The sequence below is a fragment of the Anomalospiza imberbis genome, chromosome Z (assembly GCF_031753505.1).
Source record: "Anomalospiza imberbis isolate Cuckoo-Finch-1a 21T00152 chromosome Z, ASM3175350v1, whole genome shotgun sequence".
Taxonomy (NCBI): domain Eukaryota; kingdom Metazoa; phylum Chordata; class Aves; order Passeriformes; family Viduidae; genus Anomalospiza; species Anomalospiza imberbis.
The window spans coordinates 26,701,396-26,725,031 of NC_089721.1; positions in this window are offsets into that span (position 1 = coordinate 26,701,396).

Consider the following 23,636-nt stretch of genomic DNA (forward strand, 5'->3'; position numbering starts at 1 on the left):
GAAGCATCCAAACTGGGGCTAGCCACTCTGCCACAGTCCTCCTTCTGCCCACAGGAGAGTGCAGGAAGTTGGTCACTGTTTACAGTTAAGTCATGTGAATGAAAATGCCTAGCCTCCAAGTAAAGTTTCCTGTATTAATTCTTCTAAATCTATGTTTTTAACCATTGTGAAAATTGATCCTGGAGTCACCAACAAGGAAGTTTTATACACATTTGACCATTATCAAATACAGGAAAAATCAGGTCCATACCATGACTATTCCTGTCAAGAAAGCTTAATGTAGGAGATGTCCAGAGGATCCCCTTGAAGAAGAAAGTGTGTTATGATTTTAAGCTTCAGAACTTTCATAGACTTGAAAATTGGTAAGTTCTGTGCAGGGACAGGGAGAGAGAGAGAGGGGGAGAGAGAGTGATTACTATCCTATGACATCGTTAATGCTAAAGGCTTGGGGAAAGAAGGTCAGAAATAAAGTACAGGAATATCAGAAAATTCTGACACATTCTGCAAATAAAAATTGTGCAGATGGTCTGTTTAGGAAAAGCAATTACTAATTTTTCAAGCTTCCATTAATTACTGCAGAATCTTTTCCAGGAAATCCAAGTTCATTAACTTAGACAGCTGCCAGTACAGTTATTTCCAAGGAGTATTTATTTGAACTTACTGTGCAAGTGCTAGTTTCCTGTAAAGCTCAGTTTATTAACTTATTCCCCAGAAAAGTTATAACTGTCAGTATTGCTACTACTTGTGATTTTTTATCTCTGGTTTTTTCTTTGGCCTCATCCACCTAGGTATGTCATCCTCAGTTTTCAGTGGTTTTAGAGGCTGTTGATAATGCTGATTAGGACAGATATATGCTCATATATTTAATGTGAATCTATTGTAAGAAAATGCATGGATTTGATCCATGAGTTTTATCCAGCATGGTTAGCAGGGTTTGGATTTCAAGTAAGTTTAGAGTCTGAAATAGAGTAATGTATTATTTCAAGGAAAATTAATCAGAAACATTAGTTCTTGCTGTCAAGAAGAGCATACCCCATGTGCTCTGTTTACAAACCATCACCAGCACTCTCCTTCTTTGCTACTCCCTACCATGCTCTATTTAACATCAGTCTTTCAAAATGGCTGCTCTTTCCATTTCACAACTGTATGCTGCGTAAAAGGGCTGCTTGGGCTAGTAAATAGAATCATGCATAAACTGCTAAAAAAACCTTTCATATGGCTGAAGGTAGCAGCCTTCCTCCCTCAGAAGAGATTAGGTGTTTTTCTTTTCTTTTTTAAGACTCCTCTATAGCTGGATTAGGTGGAAGGCAATTTTTGCAGAGTATATAAGGTATTTCTCTACACCTGCTCAAAGAGATTGCTCACCTGGTTTTATGGTGACAATCTAAAGACAATATATGTGGGACATTACATCTTGAATGTAGCAAAAACAGTTCATCACGTGTTGTCTCTACCCCTCCTTCTTCCTCAGGAAGAGGAATCACAGTCCTCCCCTGTTCCACTGTGGTATCCCTACTATAGCACAGTCCTCCACAAACTTCTCCAATGTAAGTCCTTTGAGTCCTTCCATGGGCTGCAGTTTTTCATTAACTGATCCAGTATGTGTCCCTTCCATGGGGTGCAGTCCTTCAGGACCAGGCTGTTTCAGGGTTAGTCCCCAACAGGATTACAAATCCTGCCAGCAAACCTGCTCCAGTGTAGGTTTCTTTCTCTACAGGCCTACTAGGACCCTGCTCCAGCACCAACTCTTCTTTCCATGGGGCCACAGGTCTTGCCAGGAGCCCTCCAATGTGGGCTTCCCACAGGATCACAGATTCCTTTGAGCATCCACTTGGTCTTGGGTGGGTCTTTTCTGCATGCTGCAGGTGGATCTCTGCATCCCTATGGATATCCCTGGGCTGCAGGGGCACAGCTGCCTCACCATGGATTGCACCATGGGTTGCAGGGGAATCTCAACTCTCTACCTGGACTAGCTCCCACCCCTTCTTCTCCACTGACCTGGGAGACTTTTTCTCTCATTTTCTCACTCTTCTATTTTGGCTGCTTCTTCTGCAGCAGATTTTTTCCCATCTCTTAAATAGTTATCACAGAGGTACTACCACTGTCATAGATGGGTTCAGCTTCGGCCAGAGGCAAGTTCATCTTTGAGACAGCTGGCATTGACTCCATTGGGCATGGAGGAAGCTTCCAGTAACTTCTCAAACAAGCCACACTGTAGCATACTTCTCTCTCCCCCTCCTCTACTAAAACCTGGCCTAGTAAACCCAGTACACACTCTACACCTATAGGCTCAAAGATGTAAATGAACATTTTGTCAATTCATAAATAACAGAAGAAGTCTGTGTGGAGGTAGCTCTGTTTCAAAGGTCTTACAAAAAAGAGAGTTTAACTTTCTTCAAAGTTATCAGAATGGCAGTGCACAATAGGTTGGAAATAATGAAGGTGGCAAGTGAATGAAGCATTAGTGGCATGACTCAATTTCTCACCCTCACAAGCTACCCACTGGATGTCAGTACATATCTAATAGCTTTGTGCTGCTGTAGCTTTCACAGGGTGTTAGTCACTAAAAGTCACTGGCAATAATTCCAGGAAAACTTTTAGGCAGTTTTGTGTGCAACAGTTCCAGGAAATCTACTGTATAGCCCTCATCATGCTCAGAGCATGTACAATCAATGAAAATTACCCTTGAAGTAAGATGGAGTTCTCTCTCGACTCAATTTAGAAAAGTACCAAAATATGTAAATTAGAGATGTCTGGCCGGTAACAGGAATATTTCTATTTTAATTGGCTAAGATGGGGGGTAGATGGAAAAAAACAAGGACATTTAGAAACAACCTTTTTCTAATTCTACATATCACAGCAGCCATTGCAACCTATATACCTTTGTGAACAAGTGAGTAGTTGACTATATGTTGTGATTTAACTGGCAGGCAGCTAAACAGCCAGTCACCTCCTCACGCCCTGCTGCTACCTGGGACAGGGAAGAGAATTCAAAGCAAAAAAGAAAAAAAACAAAAAGTAAAATTTGTGGGTTGAGGTAAAGATAGTTTTGACAATTGTTTTCTATCCACTGACTACTGGTTGCTCAGTCCCTAGGCTGCAGCTCCCCAGCCAGCCTTCCCTCCAGTTTATAAACTGAGCATGACACCATATGACATGGAATCTCCTTTCAAACAGCTTGAGTCAGCTGTTCTGGCTCTGTGTGTGTCATGCTTTAGGAATGGTACTCCCCAATGTAGTGCTCTCACTGAGACCCTCCAAACCACACCACAAATCACTCGCTTCCCGTCCCGCTCCCTCTTCCCCCTGTGAGTGGCTGGAGAGAATTGGAGGCACAAAAGGTGAAGATCACAGTTGTGATAAGAGCAACTTACTGGAAAGAGCAATGAGATAAGAAAGCACAGTAACAGAAACAATATGAAGAGCAAAAATGTACAAAATAGAGAGTGATTCACATGCAAAAATGCAGTCACTACAGAGCTAAACCTGCATGCAGCTACACCATCCCAACTGCTCCATCAGTGTCAGAAGCAGAACCACCAAACTTTTCCCCCCTGTGTGGAAACCAGCATTATCCTACTGCTCCTCACTTACTCCCACACTTACTCAACACCTCAGCAGAGACTCCCTTCCTCTGTACCTCAGCAGTGATGTGAGGTGGTATAGAATAATGAGGTGGTATAGAATAATAAGTTGCTATAGAGTAACTTCCAGGTCCTGGCCACACCTTCTCCTGGCTACAACAAAAATGAACCGTCTCCTGTCTGGAAGCAGGACTGTTTTTTCCCAAATTCTTGTGCTTCCCCACAGCCTACTCACTGTTGGGGTGGTATAAGAAGCCAAAGTCATTGACTTAGGGTAAGCACTACTTAAAAACAATTAAAACATCAGTGTGTTATCAACCACATTTCATCCTACATCCAAAATGCAGCACTTTGCCACCTACTAGGAAGAGAAATAACCCTATCCCAGCCAAAACAAGGACACAGTCAAACAGGCATGTCACATAGCAAGTTATGAATCCAAATCAGTGTCCTCCAAAACAGGTACTACCTGTTTCTTACAAAAGTCATGAATAGAGAGAGGCAAGATGCCAAGGATAAAGAATACTTATCCCAATTCTTCTACAGACTGAAGCTGTTTTTGCTATGCAGCGGTCAGTCTACTTCTCACTATGTCGTGCCATAAATTCATTGCTCCCAAAAGTTGTGAGTCTGTGGATCACTGATAGACTTCCAAATTTTGACTAGAAACAGCTTGCATTAAATGCTTAGCCATGCCATATAGGTGTGAAGGTGTCTCTGAATCTAGCCCCACCAGTTGTTGTAGAAGAAAAATGTGTGTCAAGGGCATTGGTGCAGGGCGAGGGAAGCTCTCTGTCCTTGTGAGGTACATGGCATGGGGAGCACAGCCTGGCTTGGCAGTCACCAGCCCAGCTGGATTTGCCCCGGGAGCAGCTGGTGTGTGACAACTGTGGCCACAGTTCATCCATGTGGGACCATCTCAATTCTGTAAGCAGTCCCACAAAATATTTAGGTCTGCAGCAAACCTAGGCTGTTTACTGGTATCAACATAAAAACAAGTATCAGGTCACAAAACTTTCATATTTGAGAGGTTGAATCAAATTCTCTTCTCATTTGCATCAGTCTAAACTTGGTGGATCTTCTGAAACTGGAGTTATCATACACTTACGACAATGTAAATCAGACAGGAGTTGTTTCCCCAATGAAAGTACTTTATAAAATATTGTGTATTGTATGTGCATGGCTGTACACATGATTCTGTTTTGTTTTGTGAAGCTATGCATCTGAAACATGAGAATACAAAACTAGAAAACTAACTGGTGAAAGCCAGTTCACTCTTTATGTTTTGATGGTTTTCTAGAAGGGGGGGGAGGGAAATCAAAGCCTTTTCTTGTTGCTATGGTATTCTGCAGCATAGAGATTCACTGTAGCAACCAGTGATTTATGTCGTAAGACACTGATCAGAATGCATATGTTACCATGGTTGCCACAGTGAATATTTTATTTTTGCTATATTGATTGATGCCTTTGATGTCAGGTGGCTAGAAATATGAGGGAGATGGGAGCACCCTACATGACAATCTGCCTGGTCCCTGACAGCAAATATCAGCTGTCAAATGGCAGCTAAGGATCACATTTGTCTAGATGAAATGAGAAAATTTTGAATTTTTATATGCAAAATCTTACTTGTTACCAGAATTAAACATAGGTTAGTGTATCAAATTTGGGTTTTCTTGTTTACTTGTTTTCCACTTGCTAGGGAAGTGTTCCTACCTCAGCACCAATTGCATTACAATGTTTGGAGTCTCCATGTTAGGGAGAATAGCCCTATACCTAATATAATAAACCTGAATATGTGTCCACTTGTGAGTTTTTTACCCCATGTTCACTTGGGAAAGTTTCTCATCTCTGTTCCTGATCTGTAAAATGAAGGAGTAACCTGGGTGTTTTGCTGGAAGTTGTGTTAAAACAAAAGTTGTTAGCAAAAATGAGAGAGCAGGACTTTGGCAGGTATACACCTCGAAAATCCACCTGTCTGATTCTGTGCTGGAAAACAAGGAGAAACTATACATTACATGCGTAGTCTCTTATGCATGGATTGAAACAGATATAATTTCACCAGCATGGTGCTTTGCCTGAGCTAACAGCTCTGGTTTCTGGTTCAGAAACAAGACCATGGCTAGGTTAATACCAGTGTTATTTCCTCTCTCTGAAGTAAAACTCTCACACTGCTGCAGCATCTTAGCTCAAGCAACAGCAGGGACACAAATTTGGTGCCCATACCAAACAATTAGTTACATCACACAATCCCACATGTCTTTCACATTGTTCATAGCCCTAAATAATCCAAGTTTCATTAACTGCTGACTGGAATTGTCTTACAAAATTGTCACTTGACTCTAGCTGGCTATGTGGTCATATTACAATAATTATTACATAGGGAAATTCTCTGAAGTATCTTATCTCTTTATTTGGAATACTTTCTTTGTTAAAAGTACTTCCCCAAGGAGCCACTAAAAAAAAGCCTTCCTCTATTTTCAGTTCAGGAATACCACATAGAAGACATTCATCCTCCACAGTTTTTTGAATAGTCATGCTCAGGCATTTCAAAAAAGGAACTGATCCTTGCAGCTATGTGCTATTCTTGCAGACAGCACAGCTGAAGTCAGTTAAGGTACCCTCTGCACTATGCATATTTTCCATTCATAAGTGATTATGGGACCTGGCTTCACGTGAAACCAGTAGGAAAAATAAGAGGTCTCCCCATAACACTCACTTTGCCCTTTATGGTACTTAAATGCCATAATAAAACCACAGCACAGACTGAGACTTCATTTCCCAGGTAACTGTTGAATTCCCAAGCATCTTGCTTCCCTCTCTTTATTCTTTTTTCCTCTGATAATTCCATGACTTCGCAGAAGCACTCCTCCTATCTTGCTTTCTGTACCTGCTAATTTTGATCACCTTTATTTTGATTTCACATACCACCATGGGAATGCTGGAATTTTATCTTTGTTGGGTCACTAGATGGCAGAAGAGACTCAGTAAAAACTCTTCCCCAGAAAATATGTAGGACTCCAAGTATCTAGCCTTTTTATTTATTGTGTGGTCCACTTGTGGGTTTTGTTGATCAAAATTTCACGTTAAGTACTTTTTTTACCCTGTTTTCAGGATTTTTTTTTGCTTATCAAAAATGTGATATGCTTTGGCTACAGTGGTTTGCTTTTAAGGGGCCACTCCAGGCACCTTCCAGCTCTACTTCCCAGAGTGCCACACAGGCATTTCTGAAGACCATCTTTTTCTAAAATGATGTGTGCTGGATAATCTTCATTTCTTATCACCATTATAGGTGCTGGTGAATGGTGTTAGTACCTGTCTGTAGTAACCTTAGAGAAAGTAGTAGAATGAATTATGGAATACATAAAATGTAGATGCTGAAAGAACTCGTAATAGATGGGGGTGTGAAGAAGGTAGTTGTGTATCCTGCTACAAAATCCTTGTTCTATTTACCTGCAGGTAATACAGGGCTAAAGGTTTCTAAAAACTATGCATAGCCTAGAATAGGCCGGCATTAATAGTTACAAAGTCTATTTTATTGTAATCCCCACCACCAGTGCAGCTCTCAGCTTGTCCTCTGCCTTTAGGATTGCTGGACACAATAAGGCTTTTCACAAGCTGATATTGATGCCTAAAGTTTTTTGCATTTTGTGTAGCTTTATAGATTTTAATGTATAGCTATATATTTTCCAACTCGTTGTCACTTCAACATACAAGCTGCACTTTCCAAGACATTATGATAGCTTTTTGGAATTCTGCTTAGTCTTGCTTTTTAGTCTAGCAAGGACACTTTGTTTTCCACTAGAACTTAAAAGACATAACAAGAAAGCCCCTGGAATAACTCCAATGGGGCAGAACACAGGGGGAAATTACCTAATCAACTGTTCTTCTAATTGGACAATATTTGATAGGTATACAAATCAACTAACCCTGAAAAAATTGCAGGAGCCCTATGTGTGCATGTTGCTACTTTGTGCACCTTGAAAACTTTTCAATTAAGGATTTGCTTTTATATAATCATTTAAATGCTGTTTGGGAAAGATATGTGTTTTATTCCAGGCAACAATAAAGTTTTCCTTAGTTGCCTTGTAGAGGTAAAGGGGGAGCAGGAGCTATCATCTCACTGTGGGAGAGAGGGCTCAGACAAACATACTAATGACATAACCTTGAGTACAAGTCCTAGAAAATGGTAGCCTTGGAAAGGAGAGAGAAACTCATTGTGGAGAAAACAATGACATGACATCCTTATGAGATGTACTCATTTACTCAAGTAAATGGTTTGTTTCTGGAGTATTGATTGTCACAATGTCTGGCAAACTCTTTATTTACAAGGAAGAGGGAAGAACAATGAGTCTTCCTTGCCTTCCAGAGGTACTAGAGCCACTATTCAAGAGCTTAAATGCTTACTTCTAAATACAGCAAGGTAATCCACTTTTCAGAGCAGTAGCCTCTTCATAGTGATTTGCAAAATCTTCAACAGAATTTAAAAGGCTCCTTAAAAGAGATTGGATGGGTATAATAGTCTCAATACCCAAATAAGAAGGCCTCACCATTACTTTCACTACAACTGTGAAAGGTTTCGTCTAACAATATGAGACAGCAGCTACTGATTTTGGACTGCTCTTCATCTGTCAGATCTATGACTGTTAATGGGAACTTCAGGACAGGCAGAACATAAGAGCAGGTATCCTTCAGGAACCATCCAAAAAAAACACTCTCAAAAAACTTGAAGGGCTCAAAGCCCTTCAACAACAATGTACTGTTGAGAGCTTAGATAGATTTGGCTTTCTTGCATTAGCTTTTCTTCATATTTCCTTATGTCATTCTATAAGGCCTGGTGTGTATGTTTGTCAACAGAATGAACTGAAGCCCTTGGGAGCAGTACAAGATGGGTGGTGGATTTGCTCTTAATATTGATGCCTTGAGAGACTGACCTGGAACAGAGACTAGACAGAGCTAAAAGAATAAAGTAGGTATTTATTAAAAAGCCTCAATGGATAAACCTTGGGCAGTACAAGGGCCTGCCCAGGACTGTATTCGAGATGGACCCAAAATGATCACAAAATGGACGACCAGTCATGAGGTCTCATACTTTTATTAGTTTTGGCCCATTTACATATGGGGTTGATTGTCCAATTAACCCCAATTAATTAAGCTTCAGGTTTTGAAGTCCCATCCTCCCTGTCTGATCTTTTTACTGCTGTTCATGCTTTTTGGGCCTGGGGCTTATAACAGTTGTCCTTGGTCTCAAGCTGGAAAAGGATTGTTTTTTCTACCTACCCTGTGAAAAGAACCTACTAAGACTTAATATGAAGTTCAGAGTTACACACCAAGGCAGCACAGAATCTGAAAAATATGAAAGATAAAACTTGAGGTATCATTAGCACTACCCAGCTTTGATCCTTTTTTTCCGGGTCACCTCAACCTGACTGCTTCCAAAGAAGACTTTGCCAAATAATGGTCGAAATGAAAAAACTGAAATGTTGGTCTTATACACCATAGTATTTTGTCTATTTTTTTCAACAGGGAAATTCTAGATTTTAAATAGAAATAGATTTGCTTTTCATAAAGCTTGCTTCCTGAAGTCCCTTCAAAATATTAATGCCAATGGGAAGAACTTTCTTTTCCACATCCGAGTATATTGCAATAACTATAAAAACATAAATTTTTTATCTAACCACTGCTATTCTGATCTATAAAGACCTTGTCCTTTGTAGATTTTTAAGGATTCAACAGGATGCTAAAAATGTACCAAATTTGTTTCTGCATCAGAAGTTACCTTCACTCCCTCCTTAGTCTTTAAATAATCCCTAAAATAGCAATAGGTGCTTTCAGCTGCATCCAGATTTATTTCTTCTCTGAGACAAAGTCTTTGGTCTGTGCAAACATCTCCAAAAACCCTACAAGACAGACATCAGGCAAAAATGGCTTCTGCACTAGGCTCACTTGCATGTGCTTAGGCAAAAAAAGTATTTTTCAATGTCTTTTACTCCCAACTAAAACTGCATTAGGTGGCCACAGATGGTGAACTGCATTCTTTCCATCCTTTATGCTTTCCCAGATATGTTTGTTATAATTCTACACAAACCCAGTCAGGAAGTTTACTCATTAGACATCAAAGAGAGAGATAGCCTAATACCTGAAAACTACTTGACATAGCTGCTCAAGTAGTTAAATTAAAAAAAAAAAAAAAAAAAAAAGCCTTAAACCAAAGAAAGCTTCCATTGAGCCAAACTTGATAATGCTGTCCAAAGCAGAGGAGAATGTTAATTTTCCTCCTGGTTTATTTTGGTAGGGGACATGGAAGTAGCCACTTTTCAAAATACAACAAATCTTCCACTTGCAGATTATCTTTGCAAACATAGACATTTCAGAGAGAGAAAGTTGAATCTTAAGGTGCTGTTACAAGTGATTAAGGAACTATTATGGTGACACTGGGAACCCTTACTGTTGTCTTTGTAAAAGTGATCTCATTTAGAATTCTTGGAAGATCCTCTTATGCTTACATGCCTGACATAGTTTCAGCTAGGGTAGAGCTAATTTGTTCTCAGCAGCTGTTACAGCACTGTGTTTTGGATTCAGAATAAGAATGGTGTAGATAACACACTGATGTTTTGGATCTCTGCTAAGTCATGTTTATCCTGAGTCAAGGACTTTTTATTTCTTGTCTCATGCTCCACTAGTTAGGACATAAATAAAAGAAACTGGGAGGGATCACAGTTGGGACAGGTGGCTTGAACTCACCAAAGGGATATTCCGCACCACAGAACATCATGCCCAGGATATAAAATGGGAGAGTCACCAAGAAGGGTAGCTGATCTGTATGTGGGAACAGGGTCTGGCATCCATCAGAGGGAGAGGTTAGGTGTTGAACAAGTAAGCAGCTCTGTGGTACTTAATTTCCATCTGGGCTTAAACTACAACAATGCCACAGAAAAAAAAGACAAAAAAAAATTCAGGACACCAAAACACCTGCTACTAAATATCTTTTTCCTGATTGTGACAAAATAAGACTGTGTTGATGGTACCTGTTCTGTCTGATGGCACTGTCTGGCAAAACATGTTCTAAAACCCAATAGGTATAATTCTGAATATATTACTTTATCAGAGACAATGAGCAGGCACTAACCTCCTTTTTAGTCTATATTATGGAAAGAAATAGACCAAACTACAGAGAGCTTTTGATCCAATTTTTATGGAGCAAACAGAAGAACATGTGTAGAGCTCAAGGCAACAGACACTGGTGCATGCAATGGTAATCATAGAAGCACTGCCATAAAGTCAGTACAAATTAAGCAGCCACTAATAATACAATACAGAGCACAATACAAATATGACCAGGCCTCTTTTCCCAAGCAAGATTATGAATGTGTTACACTTGCATATTATTTGTGCATTGTAGTCCTCAACTGCTGGTAAAACCATGTGCTGCAATCAGATAATCTGCTTTTGACAACATTTAGTGGCCCACTGTCTGTATCAGTCAGTTCCATTGCTGGCAAGGGATAAGAGACAAAGGTTTTTTTTATTATCAGTGATGGGCCCTTGGGGCTTTGTTCACATCACAGAAAAACACTGCCACTTGGTGGGTTGATACTTGAGTTTTATATACATATGTCTTCTGAAGAGACTCATATATTGCTGTAGAATCAGTGAGATTATTCAGGGTGAGTATTTTTTTTTAACCAGTCTTAGCCTTGGCCTCTTCACCACAAGTCTAAGCAGACCAGGACTGAGCACATATGTCTCCCATGGTGCTGCTGGCAGCACCTGTGGTGCCGAAAAACTGTCAACAAAGACAAACTTTTCATAAGTGTTTGTAAAGGGAGATGATGGGAGACAATTTAATTTGGAGATATTGTTTGCTTCATTTATAACTAGTCAGCTTGATAATGACCAAAAGTGAAAGAATATCTTGATTTTGCACTATCTTTTTCAGCTCTGTGCTACATTGGTTCTAGCACTGGTCAAAGAGATGTAGTTAGATCTCTGTGTTAGATCTCCACTGTAAACCAATATAGGTGCTGCCATTAGAGCTCTTCTGAAATCAATGTCAGAAGTTATGGAGCTGCTCTTGCTGGAACACTTCAGCACACAAGCACACAGGAAGGTGTATATTGTTTTTGTGTGGCAAGGTTTTGGTAGTGAGGAGCTGCATGTTTGACCTTTGCGAGAAGAGACAAGGGCTGTCCCCATGTCAGATGCAGCAAGCTCCAAAATGGACCCACCACTGAAGTCCACATATTTTGTATATGAAAATACTTCCACAGACTGTCTATGTGCAGCTATGGAAAATATTCAGGTTATGAATGCCCCAGCAGACTGGACATAAAAAAGAAAAGAGTATGCAAATTCCAAGTAGTGTCTATTAATAAAGATTTAGAAATACATAAACAAAACTAATGTAAATATTACACTTTATAATATCCCTCTGTCTCACTAGAGATACAGAAAAAGCCAGTTTAACAATATTATTTAACAAAAAAGGGGCTACATTAAGGAGTCTGACCCTTCTAATCAGTGTGATCATAATCTATGTTATTTTTTCTTGTATAAACTGTAAGAGTCTTTAAGGATAAAGTTCTTTTTTTTTCATTTCAGCTACTTGAGCTGTAATGTGTTCTTGAATAGTTAAAAACTACCTAGTAAAGTCTAAATAAGTAAAAGGACATCTGCAGAGGCAGGCTTTGTTTCTATTCCTGTATGCATTTTTACAGAGCTCACAGAATCACAGAATTGCTAGGGTTGGAAGGGACCTCTGAAGATCACCCACTCCAACACTCCTGCCTAGGCATTTCAATCATGCTGGCACCAGGGCTGCCCTAGTCACCATTTACTACTCAGATCTGAAAAATCTCCTCCATGCTGTTTGCACTGTGAGACTGTAATGATGCATATGGCCTTGGTGACATACTGACATATGTTGCAGCATATGTTGTGAAAGCTTCTGAGCATCAATCTTCTCTTGAAGAGTAAGAAGGTGTGAAGGCAGGAAAGAATGTGCATCTCCAAGCATGGAAGGCATGGACACCTCCTCCTATTTGAGCATTTTTGGTTTTGGCAGATGTTTCTTTAAGTCTATGGCATCTTTTTAAGATTTTCAAACCTCTTTTCTGTCCTTTGTGTCTTCTCTGACCCTTTTGTGAAGGAGTTTTCCAAAGGTCGGTGGGCTCACTCCTCTCGCCAGCATCCACGGAATGGGAACTTCCCTGTTCCTCTCTCCATTCTCCTTCTGACCCTTTTCTGTCTCTTTTCTGTTCTCATCTCTGTGCTTCCCTGTGTTTCCTTGTCTCTCTCTTCAGAGGCCAGAGTGTGTTTCTGCCTCCCAGTTGACTGCTTTCCCTCTGGGGGACAAGAAGGAGGACAAAGGGGTTCCACAAGAAGGAAGGGGTGTAGGAAAAGGAGCCGTGGGACACACAGGGTGTGGTGGGATGGGACTGAGGGCTTTGACCACATGTGGAACACCCAATTTCAAAGCTATCTTTGCAAAACAAGAACCTAAACACTGCTCATGAGTTGAGGACTGTCGTACTCCAATAGGATTTTCAGTACTGTGTCCCCTGGAAATATGCAGAAATACCTGAAATTTCTCACCAGCCCAAAGGTAAAAGATGATAGCAGTTAAGAAACCCTGGAAAGTGGACCTGAAATACAAAATTCAAAGCATTAGGAAATTAAAACCTCTGTACATTTTCCATGCAACTATTATTTTCTGAGACAGATTTTTCAGAACACACTTTGGTTTTCCATATGATGGCTGAGACCATCACTCATTTTTCTTAGTGTTCTCTGTTTGTACTTCCCAATCTGCCAAAATTATTATCTGTTGCACAACTGACATATGATAGGTTCATTGCTGCTAATCAACCAATTTGTTTAAAGCTGTATTTTTTCCTGACACAGACAATGACAAAGGCTTAAATTTAAAATTCATTTTCAAACAATATTTTAACAATATGCATGTCCAGTAAAATGTGTAATAACTCCCAACAATGTTGAAAATTTGACTCCTCCATCTCTCATTTGTGAATCTCATTGTGAATGTATATTTTTAATTTTGCTGTTTGATATTTTCCCCAGCTCTTGTGTCACCTGGTTTCCAAAACATAATTTTAAATTTTAAATAATTAAAAACAGAAGGATGACTGGAAATGTTTTTCAGAATTGGAATTAATTTTTACTTTGTCAACTTCTTTACTTCCTGGATGGGTGTATGTCTGTTTGTTTCATCTACCACAGCATCTCTTCAAACAGCTAGGGGATACTTACTGTGATGAGAAACACTCTAGAAAGAAAGGCTTGAAACTAGCTTGTATCCATGGGTCAACCACTTTGTGGAAATGACTGATCTCACTTCAAGCTTCCTGTTATTTAACTGTAAGTTTTCTGAGCTCAGGTTTGCAAAGCATCAAAGAAATGACAAGCACAACATTTGAGAGAAAATGATAGAATAGTAAGTGCACTCACTTTTCATCAAGTGAGTTTTCTGCAGTAATCATTCTTGAGCCCAAAGAGGGCTATTACTTAAAACACCTGTCTCTGGAAAACTCTAAGCTTCAATGCGAAAATGGAATATTCCAACACTTCAAATTTTGTGTAGACTTTCACAGAGGCATGTTTGTTCTTTTGTCACCTCATCATCTCTGGCTGATTGAAAACTCATCTCTACCCTCTTCATTCTCTGAGAATAATTGGAAATTCATCTACTTTAAAAGCTTCTGCCGCCTTCTAAAATTTCCTCTTTTTTAAACTATTGCTTCCTTGTTTCTTTTTGCTGGTTTTAAGCTGGCTTTGTTCCAGTCATGTCCTACTGACTCAGCTGTGTGCGGTTTCTGTAGTTCCACACTTTTAAAAATACTTTTCTGAGCCTATTAGCTATACTGCATTCTATTTTCTAGTCCCTTCTCACAAACCTGTTGAACAGTTCAGCCTTTCTGACAATTAAGCATATTATGACCATCAGTCACAGTCATTCCTATGTTCTTGGTGTCCCTCACTCACTGCTGGATTTCATCCTTCTCCTGTTTTTCCAGTCTATTTTTGAATTGGGAATAGCTGTAAATATATGTAATTAAATGTCCATGTAACTAATATCTGACCATAAAAGGGGAGAAGGCCATGCCAAGCATTAGAAAGTCTTCCTGTCTATTGCTCTGTGAGAGAGTCAAAGCAATGTTTCAAATGCAAGCAGAGTCAGAGGAAGTCACAATAATTTCAGAGAACGTTTGAGTTTGACAGTAACTGAGGTGTGGTGTGTTTTTGTAAAATGATGAAGTAATAGATCTGTATATGTAAAATGTTGATTAAGTTACTTGTCATTTTATAACCTGAGGTACATGAATGGAAAAAAACATAATGTATGTGGGTTCTTGAGGAGCTGCTGTCAGGGGAAATCGATGGGAAGGAGATTGTATGTCAGAGATACTGTGTTGGCTTAGATGTTTAACACAGACTTTTCAAGATCACTCTGAAGTGACATTGAAAATATCCAAAAATATTGAAAATAGTAAATATATGTTTATACAAGACTAAGCAACTAACATGTTCTCTTATTTGATTTACATCTGAATTAATGAATAAAAGCCTTGGATTTTGCCTCTTTTTCCCTGAAGAAACTTGAAGACTGATATCAATATCTGAACAATGAAGCTTTTAAAGCTTAAGTAAAGAGATGTCTATCTGGATTTTCAAGTGGATTTTTTTCAGAGGGTTAGTTATATTTTATTGAAAGACAAAAATAATTACTGGGAGCTGTAGTAATGTAAAATTATACTGAAGAGTTGATTACATGGCAATCATAAGTGACTCTCAAGTGGGTTTCCACATTAGAACCCTGAGGGGCTGAATGTTTGTTATTACCCTCAGTGGCAGTGCAGTTCTTGGATTGATGGGTATTGTCGTCCTTTAAAAAGAAATACTTTTCTGTTTTGGTTTCAGCTGGGATAGAGTTAATTTCTCCTCAGCAGCAGTTACAGTGCTGTGTTTTGGATTCCAAATGAGAATGGTGTAGGTAACACGTTGACGTTTTGGTTTTCTACTGAGTTGTGTTCATCCTGATTCAAGAAATTATTCAGTGCCTCATGCTCTGATAGTGAGTAGGAGCACAAAAGAAACTGGGAGGGAGCACAGCTGGAACAGGTGACTTAGACTGGCAAAAGCGGTATTCCACACCATAGAACATCATGCCCAGTGTATAAAATGGGGGGAGTTACCAGAAAGGGCAGCTGATCTGGATGTGAGAACAGGGTCTGGCATCCTTCAGTGGGCAGTGAGCAATTTCATTGTGCATCACTTGTTTTTTTCCTTTTTACCACTATTATTATTAACCATTATTAATATATTTTATATTCAATTTTTTTTTTTTCAATTATTACACTGTTCTTATCTTAGCCTACAAATCTTACCTTGATTCTCCTCTCCATTTTACAGGGAGAAGGTGAGGAGGAGAGAGTGGATGTTGAGCAAGTGTCTGTGTGGTTCTTAATTTTCAACTGGGCCTAAAACCACATGACCCCTCTTCCCTCTAACATGAGAATGTAAGCTGTAGATATAATTTCCACAGGCTGATTCATTTGTGTTACTGTAACTTGCTTTTGCTTTCATTTTTAATTCTGCTTGCTAAAGAAACTGAATAGTCTGCTGTCATTTGGGCAGAGATTAAAAAGAAAGGGTGAGTGGAAGAAACAAAGGGGATGGAGTGAAAGAAAGGTTGCAGTATTGAGTAGGAGCATTAAATTTATACGACCAGGATGATGAAGTGGAAATAAAAATCAGAGAAGACACTATTAGGACATTAAATAATTCAAAACCCCAGGAAAACATGCAAATGCAAGCTGCAATTACAGATACCAATTTTTTCCCTATGCTTTAAACTTCTTTATATTGTATATTTCTCTGTGAGGAAAAAAATTACAAAAGGATAGCAGATGATCCAGATTAAGAAAATATTGGGCCAGTTCTGGCCAACACAGAGTGGATGAAAACCTTCAGTCCCTTGCTGTGAGCAATCCATAGGTGAGCCAAGTAAGAAGGCCAGAAGGAGCTGCTTGTCTCAGAGTAACAGGAGGATCTTTCTAAATTATTAATTGGGAAATACAGTGAAGCAGTTCAGTCTCAATGCCCTGCCCTTCAACTCAGGGACATATTGCTTAACATCCATTAAAGCATTTCTTTGGCATACTTCCAACAATCTATTAAAACTGCTACTATAACTAGTATTTTGCACACTCTAGGAAAAAGACTCAATTTTGCATCTTGAACAGACTTTTTTGATAGTTCTGAAACTTCTCCAAACATTTTTTTGAGCTGAAGAATTTGTTGAAATGATTGTTTCCTCAGAAACATTTTTTGGTTTGAGAAATTTGCATTTTATGGGAGGAAAAGGGTGATTTGAATGATTCCAGACTCTACATACTTAAGGAACAATAGCTCGTTTGAAAAATCTAGTGCAATTTGCTAACATGGATGTAGAACCCATTTACCACTGTTTCAAAGTTAAGACTTTGTAACCAAATACGTTATAGACTTCATGAGTAATGAGAGTCATTACTCACTCTTATTAATACAGGATAGCCACAAATATGTTTATTATTAAACAAATAATGTCTGTTTAAAAAGTTTATCTACTTGTGGTTTTCAGTAATGGGGAAATACAGATTAAAGTCCTCTGGAAGTGCCTTTGCAGGTGGATTACAGGAAACTGGACATGTACAGACTCAACGAGGATTATGCCAAATGTCTTGGTTTATCACCATGTTCAGGACCATGGTGAATGTTGCACAGTAAATGGAACTCAGAGTTTCTTTAAAGATTTTATAGAATTTCTATAGGAAAACATCCAATCCAGCTGTTTTCCCATAATTCAGTGAATTAATGGTCTCCTCAGCTAATGCTTTTTCTGCGTCAGCCCTTTGTGTATGTAGGCATGTGAGACACTTGGAGGCTGTTAAGGAATGCGTTAATTTTATTTTTATATGCATCAGAGTAGTGATTTTTCAAGTATATACCATCAGAAACCTGCCTAAAGGCTTTATCTTTTTGATTACTTCAAGTTATTTCCTTTTATCTTGAATTTAAATGGACCTTGCTTTCTTATTGTTGCTTTGTTTTCTAAGTGCTGCCCTCTGAAATGCTAATGTACAGCATATTCTACACTGAGACTACAGACAAATTTTCTGTAAAAGCTGTAAAATGGGAGATTTGTCCCTCCAACACAATAATGTGTCCTTAGGTTTTACATTTCATAAATCACAATTTGAGAAGGATCAATAATTGTTGGCATTTCTGTAACAACCTGCATTTCAGGAACTTAAAGCACTTAAAAAACCCCCATGACCAGAGGCCTGAGTATGCCCTGAAAATGTTAGTAATACTGTGGTGTGTTATTTTCTCCCACATGCAGGGCTACATGAACATACTTTCAAACTGAAAGCAGCACAAACAACTCATCCTACTTTGGCTGCTGTACTAGGGCTGGAACAGAAAATGCAGTTATGGTTGCCCACAGTCCATGAACAGCACCTAAAGAAGACTGAAGAGGTTCATTTGTGGGATTCAAGGGGAGAAGGGATTTACCTAGATCAGATGGGGAACTGAGGTTTTTGGATCAGAGTTATTATATAACAGTAGCAGGATAAGGAAAAGCAGTTGTAGGGGGTTAAAAAAGCTTCTTATTTGTTTGAACAATACTATTGCAGCAAAAATCCTTCGATTAGATCTTTCTTATTATGTCTTTAGTATACCAATGCAATATGTATGTTATTTTCTAATGCTCATCTCCTTTCACTATTTTTTTAGATCCAGCTTCAAGTTACTTGGCATTTCTATTTGCTTATTTAAGCTCCAAAAGTTTCATTGGAAGCTTTCAAATGAAAGCTGATCCACTGACAAAAAAAATGATACGGCTGAAAAAATCCCAAAAACAAAAACAAAAATGAAAGGTAGTGGGAGGAAATTTAGGTTTTCTTTGTTTTAGTTTAAATTCTTAATCTGATACAGCTGCTGAAAATACGAGTGATAGGGTCCAGAGACCCCAAAAACAAAAGTCTTTTTTTGAAGTTTGAGAGACTTGGAAAATCCAACTGGAATAATTTATTTCATGGTCGTATTTCTTTACTTTGAATGATTTAACATATCTGGAATAGAAAGCAGTTGATCAGCAATGTCAGCCCTAGATATGGCAAATAAAAGAAATGAGGATGTTTGCTAAACTGAACTTAGTGATTATGTTCAGGAAATCCACACTTTTGCACTCAAATATATTTTCTTCACCCTAATACAAACTATCCTCCAATATCTGTTGCTGAGGTTTCTAGGGCAATAATTTCTGCGGCCCTTATGCCAAACTGAGTTTTCCCTGGTGAATTTACTTGCTTTTGGTACTTGTGCTCCTGCAACTTTGAACAAAGAGCAAATCTCCAAGTATTTCCTGAGGGTCCAGTGTTTATACACGCACTGATTTTCTTCTCTTTCAAATACTACTCTAAGCTGCATCCAGTACTAATACTGATATTTTTCATTCCCTGTTATGAGAACTGTAAGACTGAAAGCTTATCCTTTGTGTATTTGTTTATTTGTCAAAGAGGGAGATCATTCTCTCTGAAATATAAGTATTTTGTAACAATCATGGTGCAGGTGAAGCTCTATTTAGTGAACTTGCAAACTGAGGAGGGACCGAGAAATAGATTACTTAAACAAACAGCACCTTGCAAAAATAAAAGAAAGAAAAAGGGAATAAATTACCACTTTCAAATACTTCACTTCCCAGGAAAATTCCAGCTTTTGATAACTCTTTGTCCAGTAAAATCCATTTAATAAGCTGAGCAAGACTCTCTCTGCATGCTGTGGCTGTCTATGCCAAATGGCTGGCTGCCAGCAGTTTTGCTGGGAGTGGGAGCCATGTGATATTAGAGGACAGAGAAAGAGAGCAAGTGCATCAGTAGGACAAGGGGATCAGAGAACCAAATGTCATTCAGAGCACAGCCTATGTTTTCTGTGCAGCTTGAGAGACAGCACAAGTTGAATGAAAGCATGAATTTGTTGGTAATCTTTTATCCAGTGGGCTATTTTTAAGTGCCAAAAATGTAAAAGATGAGCTTGTTAGTTACAATTTGTTAAATAAGGGCTTGAACAGCTCTAGTCTCAGTCACACAGCCCTTCAACACAAGAGTGAAGGAACAACATAGAATCACAGAACTAATTAGCTGGAAAATCACTGTGTCCTATGACCCAACACCACCTTATCACTTAGACTGTAGCACCAAGTACCACATCTAGTCTTTTCTTAAACACCTCCAGGGATGGTGACTCCACCAGCTCCTTGGGCAGCCCATTTCAATGCCCAGTCACCCTGGTAGGCAGTTAAGTATCAAACAGCTGTTTTCTCACTTTGGCCCCTCCCCCAATGGAATGGAGGAGGAGCAAAGGAAGAGTATTGGCAAAAAACCTTTCAGATCCAGCTAAAAATTGTTCAGTATGTGAAGGAGTGGAAGAAAAAAGGAATACATTGAAACAAAATAAGTGGTGCAAAACCACTCACTGCCACTCACAGGCAGACTGAAGTAAAACATGGCCAACATCTCTAAACCCTCTCCTCTTTGTTTCATTGCTGCCTGTGGCATGACACAATGTGGAATATCTTATTGGTAACTCAGCTCATCTACCTTGTGTCCCAACATCCTGCCCACTTCCAGCCCCTTCACTGGGCTGGCAGAGGGAGACACAGAGAATCCCTGGATGCTGGGAAAACTCTATTCAACAATATAGCTTTGTTATCAGTATTGTATTGACCACAAATCTAGAACACAGCGCTGCACAAGCTGCTACAAGACCATTAACTATATCCCAACCAGACTCAGTACTTTTGGCTTTTTTTGTATTATTTCCACTGCAAATTTCCTTGATTGATTTTCCAGAGCTGAAAAGGGAGACACTATCATGTTTTCTCTGACTAAGGCGATTGCAGTACAAAACTGCTTTGGTCTCTCCAGCAGTATGGCACAAGTCCTGCAGTAGCCACAAGAACAAGCCCATGAAAAGTAAAACCCATATCATACTCAGAGCTACTAACAGTTCTACAGAGGGTGAGGGATTGGAGTGAAGTGAATGAACCTTCATCTGGTCCTGATCAGCTCAAAAAAATTAAACTGAAATGTGCTTTGTGCTGATAATAGCTCCTCCAGACTGAGAAAGCACCATGCCATTCCCTGGAGGAGGTAGGCTGTGACATAAGGCAGACATTGCTGAACAGTCTCTAACAGGCAGTAAGCACATCTACTTTCTGTTTAACATAGTATCTTGTCAGAGATGACCCCAAGTCGCCAATGTCTGCACACTTTATCAGTGTCATCCCCACAGCTGTTTTCCAAACAAGACAAAACCAAGAAGAGAGCATATTGCTGACTGGAGGTCCTATACAAGCATGGGTGGAAATGTGTTTAAACATGAGAGCTGTTTCCCATGAGGACTGAAAGGTAAGCATGATTGCCAGAAGGACCCCAGTGACATGGACGATTGAGGTGTTGTGTAAGGGCATTCAAGAATACAAAATATTGTGCCAAAGAACTAGCCTGTATCCTTATTTTACTGTTGGTCTAATTTTATTTTCTTTTATATATTTGGTATGAATTTGCATTAATTTTAGTGAGACATAACCATTTAGTGAGTTTTTGGAATGAAAGCCGAAATTACATATAATGAGATGGCATTAATAAATGAAAGCTGAAAATTAAGCAAGGCAGTGAAGGAGTATTCAGCCTCTAGAAATATGTGCTCAGGTAACAAATAATACTACTACTACTAATTACAGTTTGAGAACTTTTGTCCACATTCATCTTAAGCTTTATTTATCTGTCTGTGTGAGTTAATAGGACGTAAGCCAGTAAGACTGGCATAATTTTCTCTTCAAATTATTGAATTTGTGTACATATGTTGTGCTGAAAGAAACAGAGACAACAAATTAAAAAAAAATATGAGCTGACTTAAATATTGCTTTCAAATTCACTCAAATAATCCCTAGGCATCAATTATTTCATGTGACTGCCAGGTAGGTGCTTGTACGGAGTTTTGGATTTGGTTTCTCTTCTTAATCAAAGAAAAAACACATTAAAGGCAGAAGAAAGAGGATAATTTCAATGTTTCCATTGACCTAAAAAGCTAGCACTGGCTGACAAGAGAAAAAAATGGGAGTCTGATTTCTTAAGTACATCTAAATGAACACAAATCACTTAAGACTGGGCCATCAAACACCTTATCAAGTGCCCATACCTTATGAACACTATTTGTTAGTATGATACAAGGCAGGTTTTCTAAAACTGAGCAGTAGGATATATTAAGGTTTTTCTATTTTGCAAAACAAATTGCTAACAGCAACTATTCAAAATGTATAAGTTGCTTCATAGTTTCAAAATTATAGTAGGATTTGTGACTTCAAAATTACAGATGGATTTATAAACATAAATTCTACTAATTTCAAACATGGCAAAATGGTTAAGTGCCTTGGTTAACTTTAGAAAACTTTAAGTTTTTCTTAAATCAAAGCTAATAGTGATTAGTATCTGATCTTGGCTTTGTTTTTCTTGCAGATGTTTCAAACTGACAAGGAAAGACTGTAGTGCCTAACCTTCTGTTCAATTCCGTTGCTTATCCCCATTTGCCTTTTCCATTTATTCTAAAAATCAAAATCTTAATAATAGCTTTTGAAGCATTATTATATTCCTAAGAGCCCAAGTGAGGTATGTTTAAATTTACTTAACATGACCCTTTTTGTTTGAGAACACATATACATGCTGCATAATTGTGAAACACAGCTACTGAGAGAAAAATCATCAACCTGGGGTTGAAATGCTCTAAAAACTCTCCTTTGTCCAAGTTAGCAGCATGTATTGTATTTTCATCTTTATTTGCATATATTAAAAGCTACGCATGCAAAACAAATTTCCCTTTGTGGAGAATGAACTATGTAAATGCAATTTATAGCTTTAATTTGGACTTGGAAATTTAATACATTCAAACATAAAAAGGTTTTCGTGCACTGAATGTTCCTGAGGTGGTTTAAAATGCTTAAAATAAATATTGAGCAGATGACAGAAAAGCTTGTCCTCCACATCACAATAATTTAAATGCCTAATTAATATTGACTACTCTGGGATTCTAAACTGTTAATTGTGCAATCTATATAGGTGGCAGGCATTGATGGAAATAGAATGCAAATAGGCAAGGCAAAGGTACATTATAAATTTTGCTGTATTAAAAAGCATTTGCCATGAAATGAAAGAAATTGGTACAAAAGAGAGTTTGTTCCAGGTCTTGAGCTCCCAAGTTTCCTGAAGGCAAAGGTTGTGTAATTTGCTCAAAATCCTTTGTTTGAAAGGATTGTGTCAGTCACCCATGGTCAAAAGCTTGTTCTCCAAGAGACAAATACACTGAAGCTCAGCCCCAAATGCTACAGTGAGATTGCCACACTGTGGCTCTTTGGGATTGTGCCTTTCTTTTGACCATTAGCTGTTTCAGTTTCCAATCTGACCCATATCTCAGAACTTGTTCAACTCTGCCAGAGGGAACTAGCATGTTTCTATATTTTGTTTTAAAGTTAAAAAAAAAAACAAAGCTGGACTGGGTGAAATAAGCTAAACCTCTCAAACAAAATGTATACCAATTTGTTTTCTAGATAAATGAGGCAGAGAGAAGGAAAAAAACTCATATCTCTGCATTTACAAGTTCTCTATGATTTTCTGAAGTGCACTTTAATGTATTTCAGGGATTATAACATCTTCTTCTACAATTGTTCATCTTGCCTTGCTTTGGCCAATACTCCTTGTCTGTAGTAATGGATTAGTTTGCATCTAGACTACAATCAAACCCCTCATGTTATTTTCTGAGCACTATACTTACTAAAAAATTGTGTTTTGCAGCTTCAGCTTAATGTAAAGTAGTAGCTGCATAATGTTTAACCTTATTATGTGTCCATCCAACTGAATGTGAGTCTGAGGAAATCAAGACCAGAAACTTGAGATCCAGGTTAATGAAATTTAATCAAGCTACTGGTGGGGTAACATT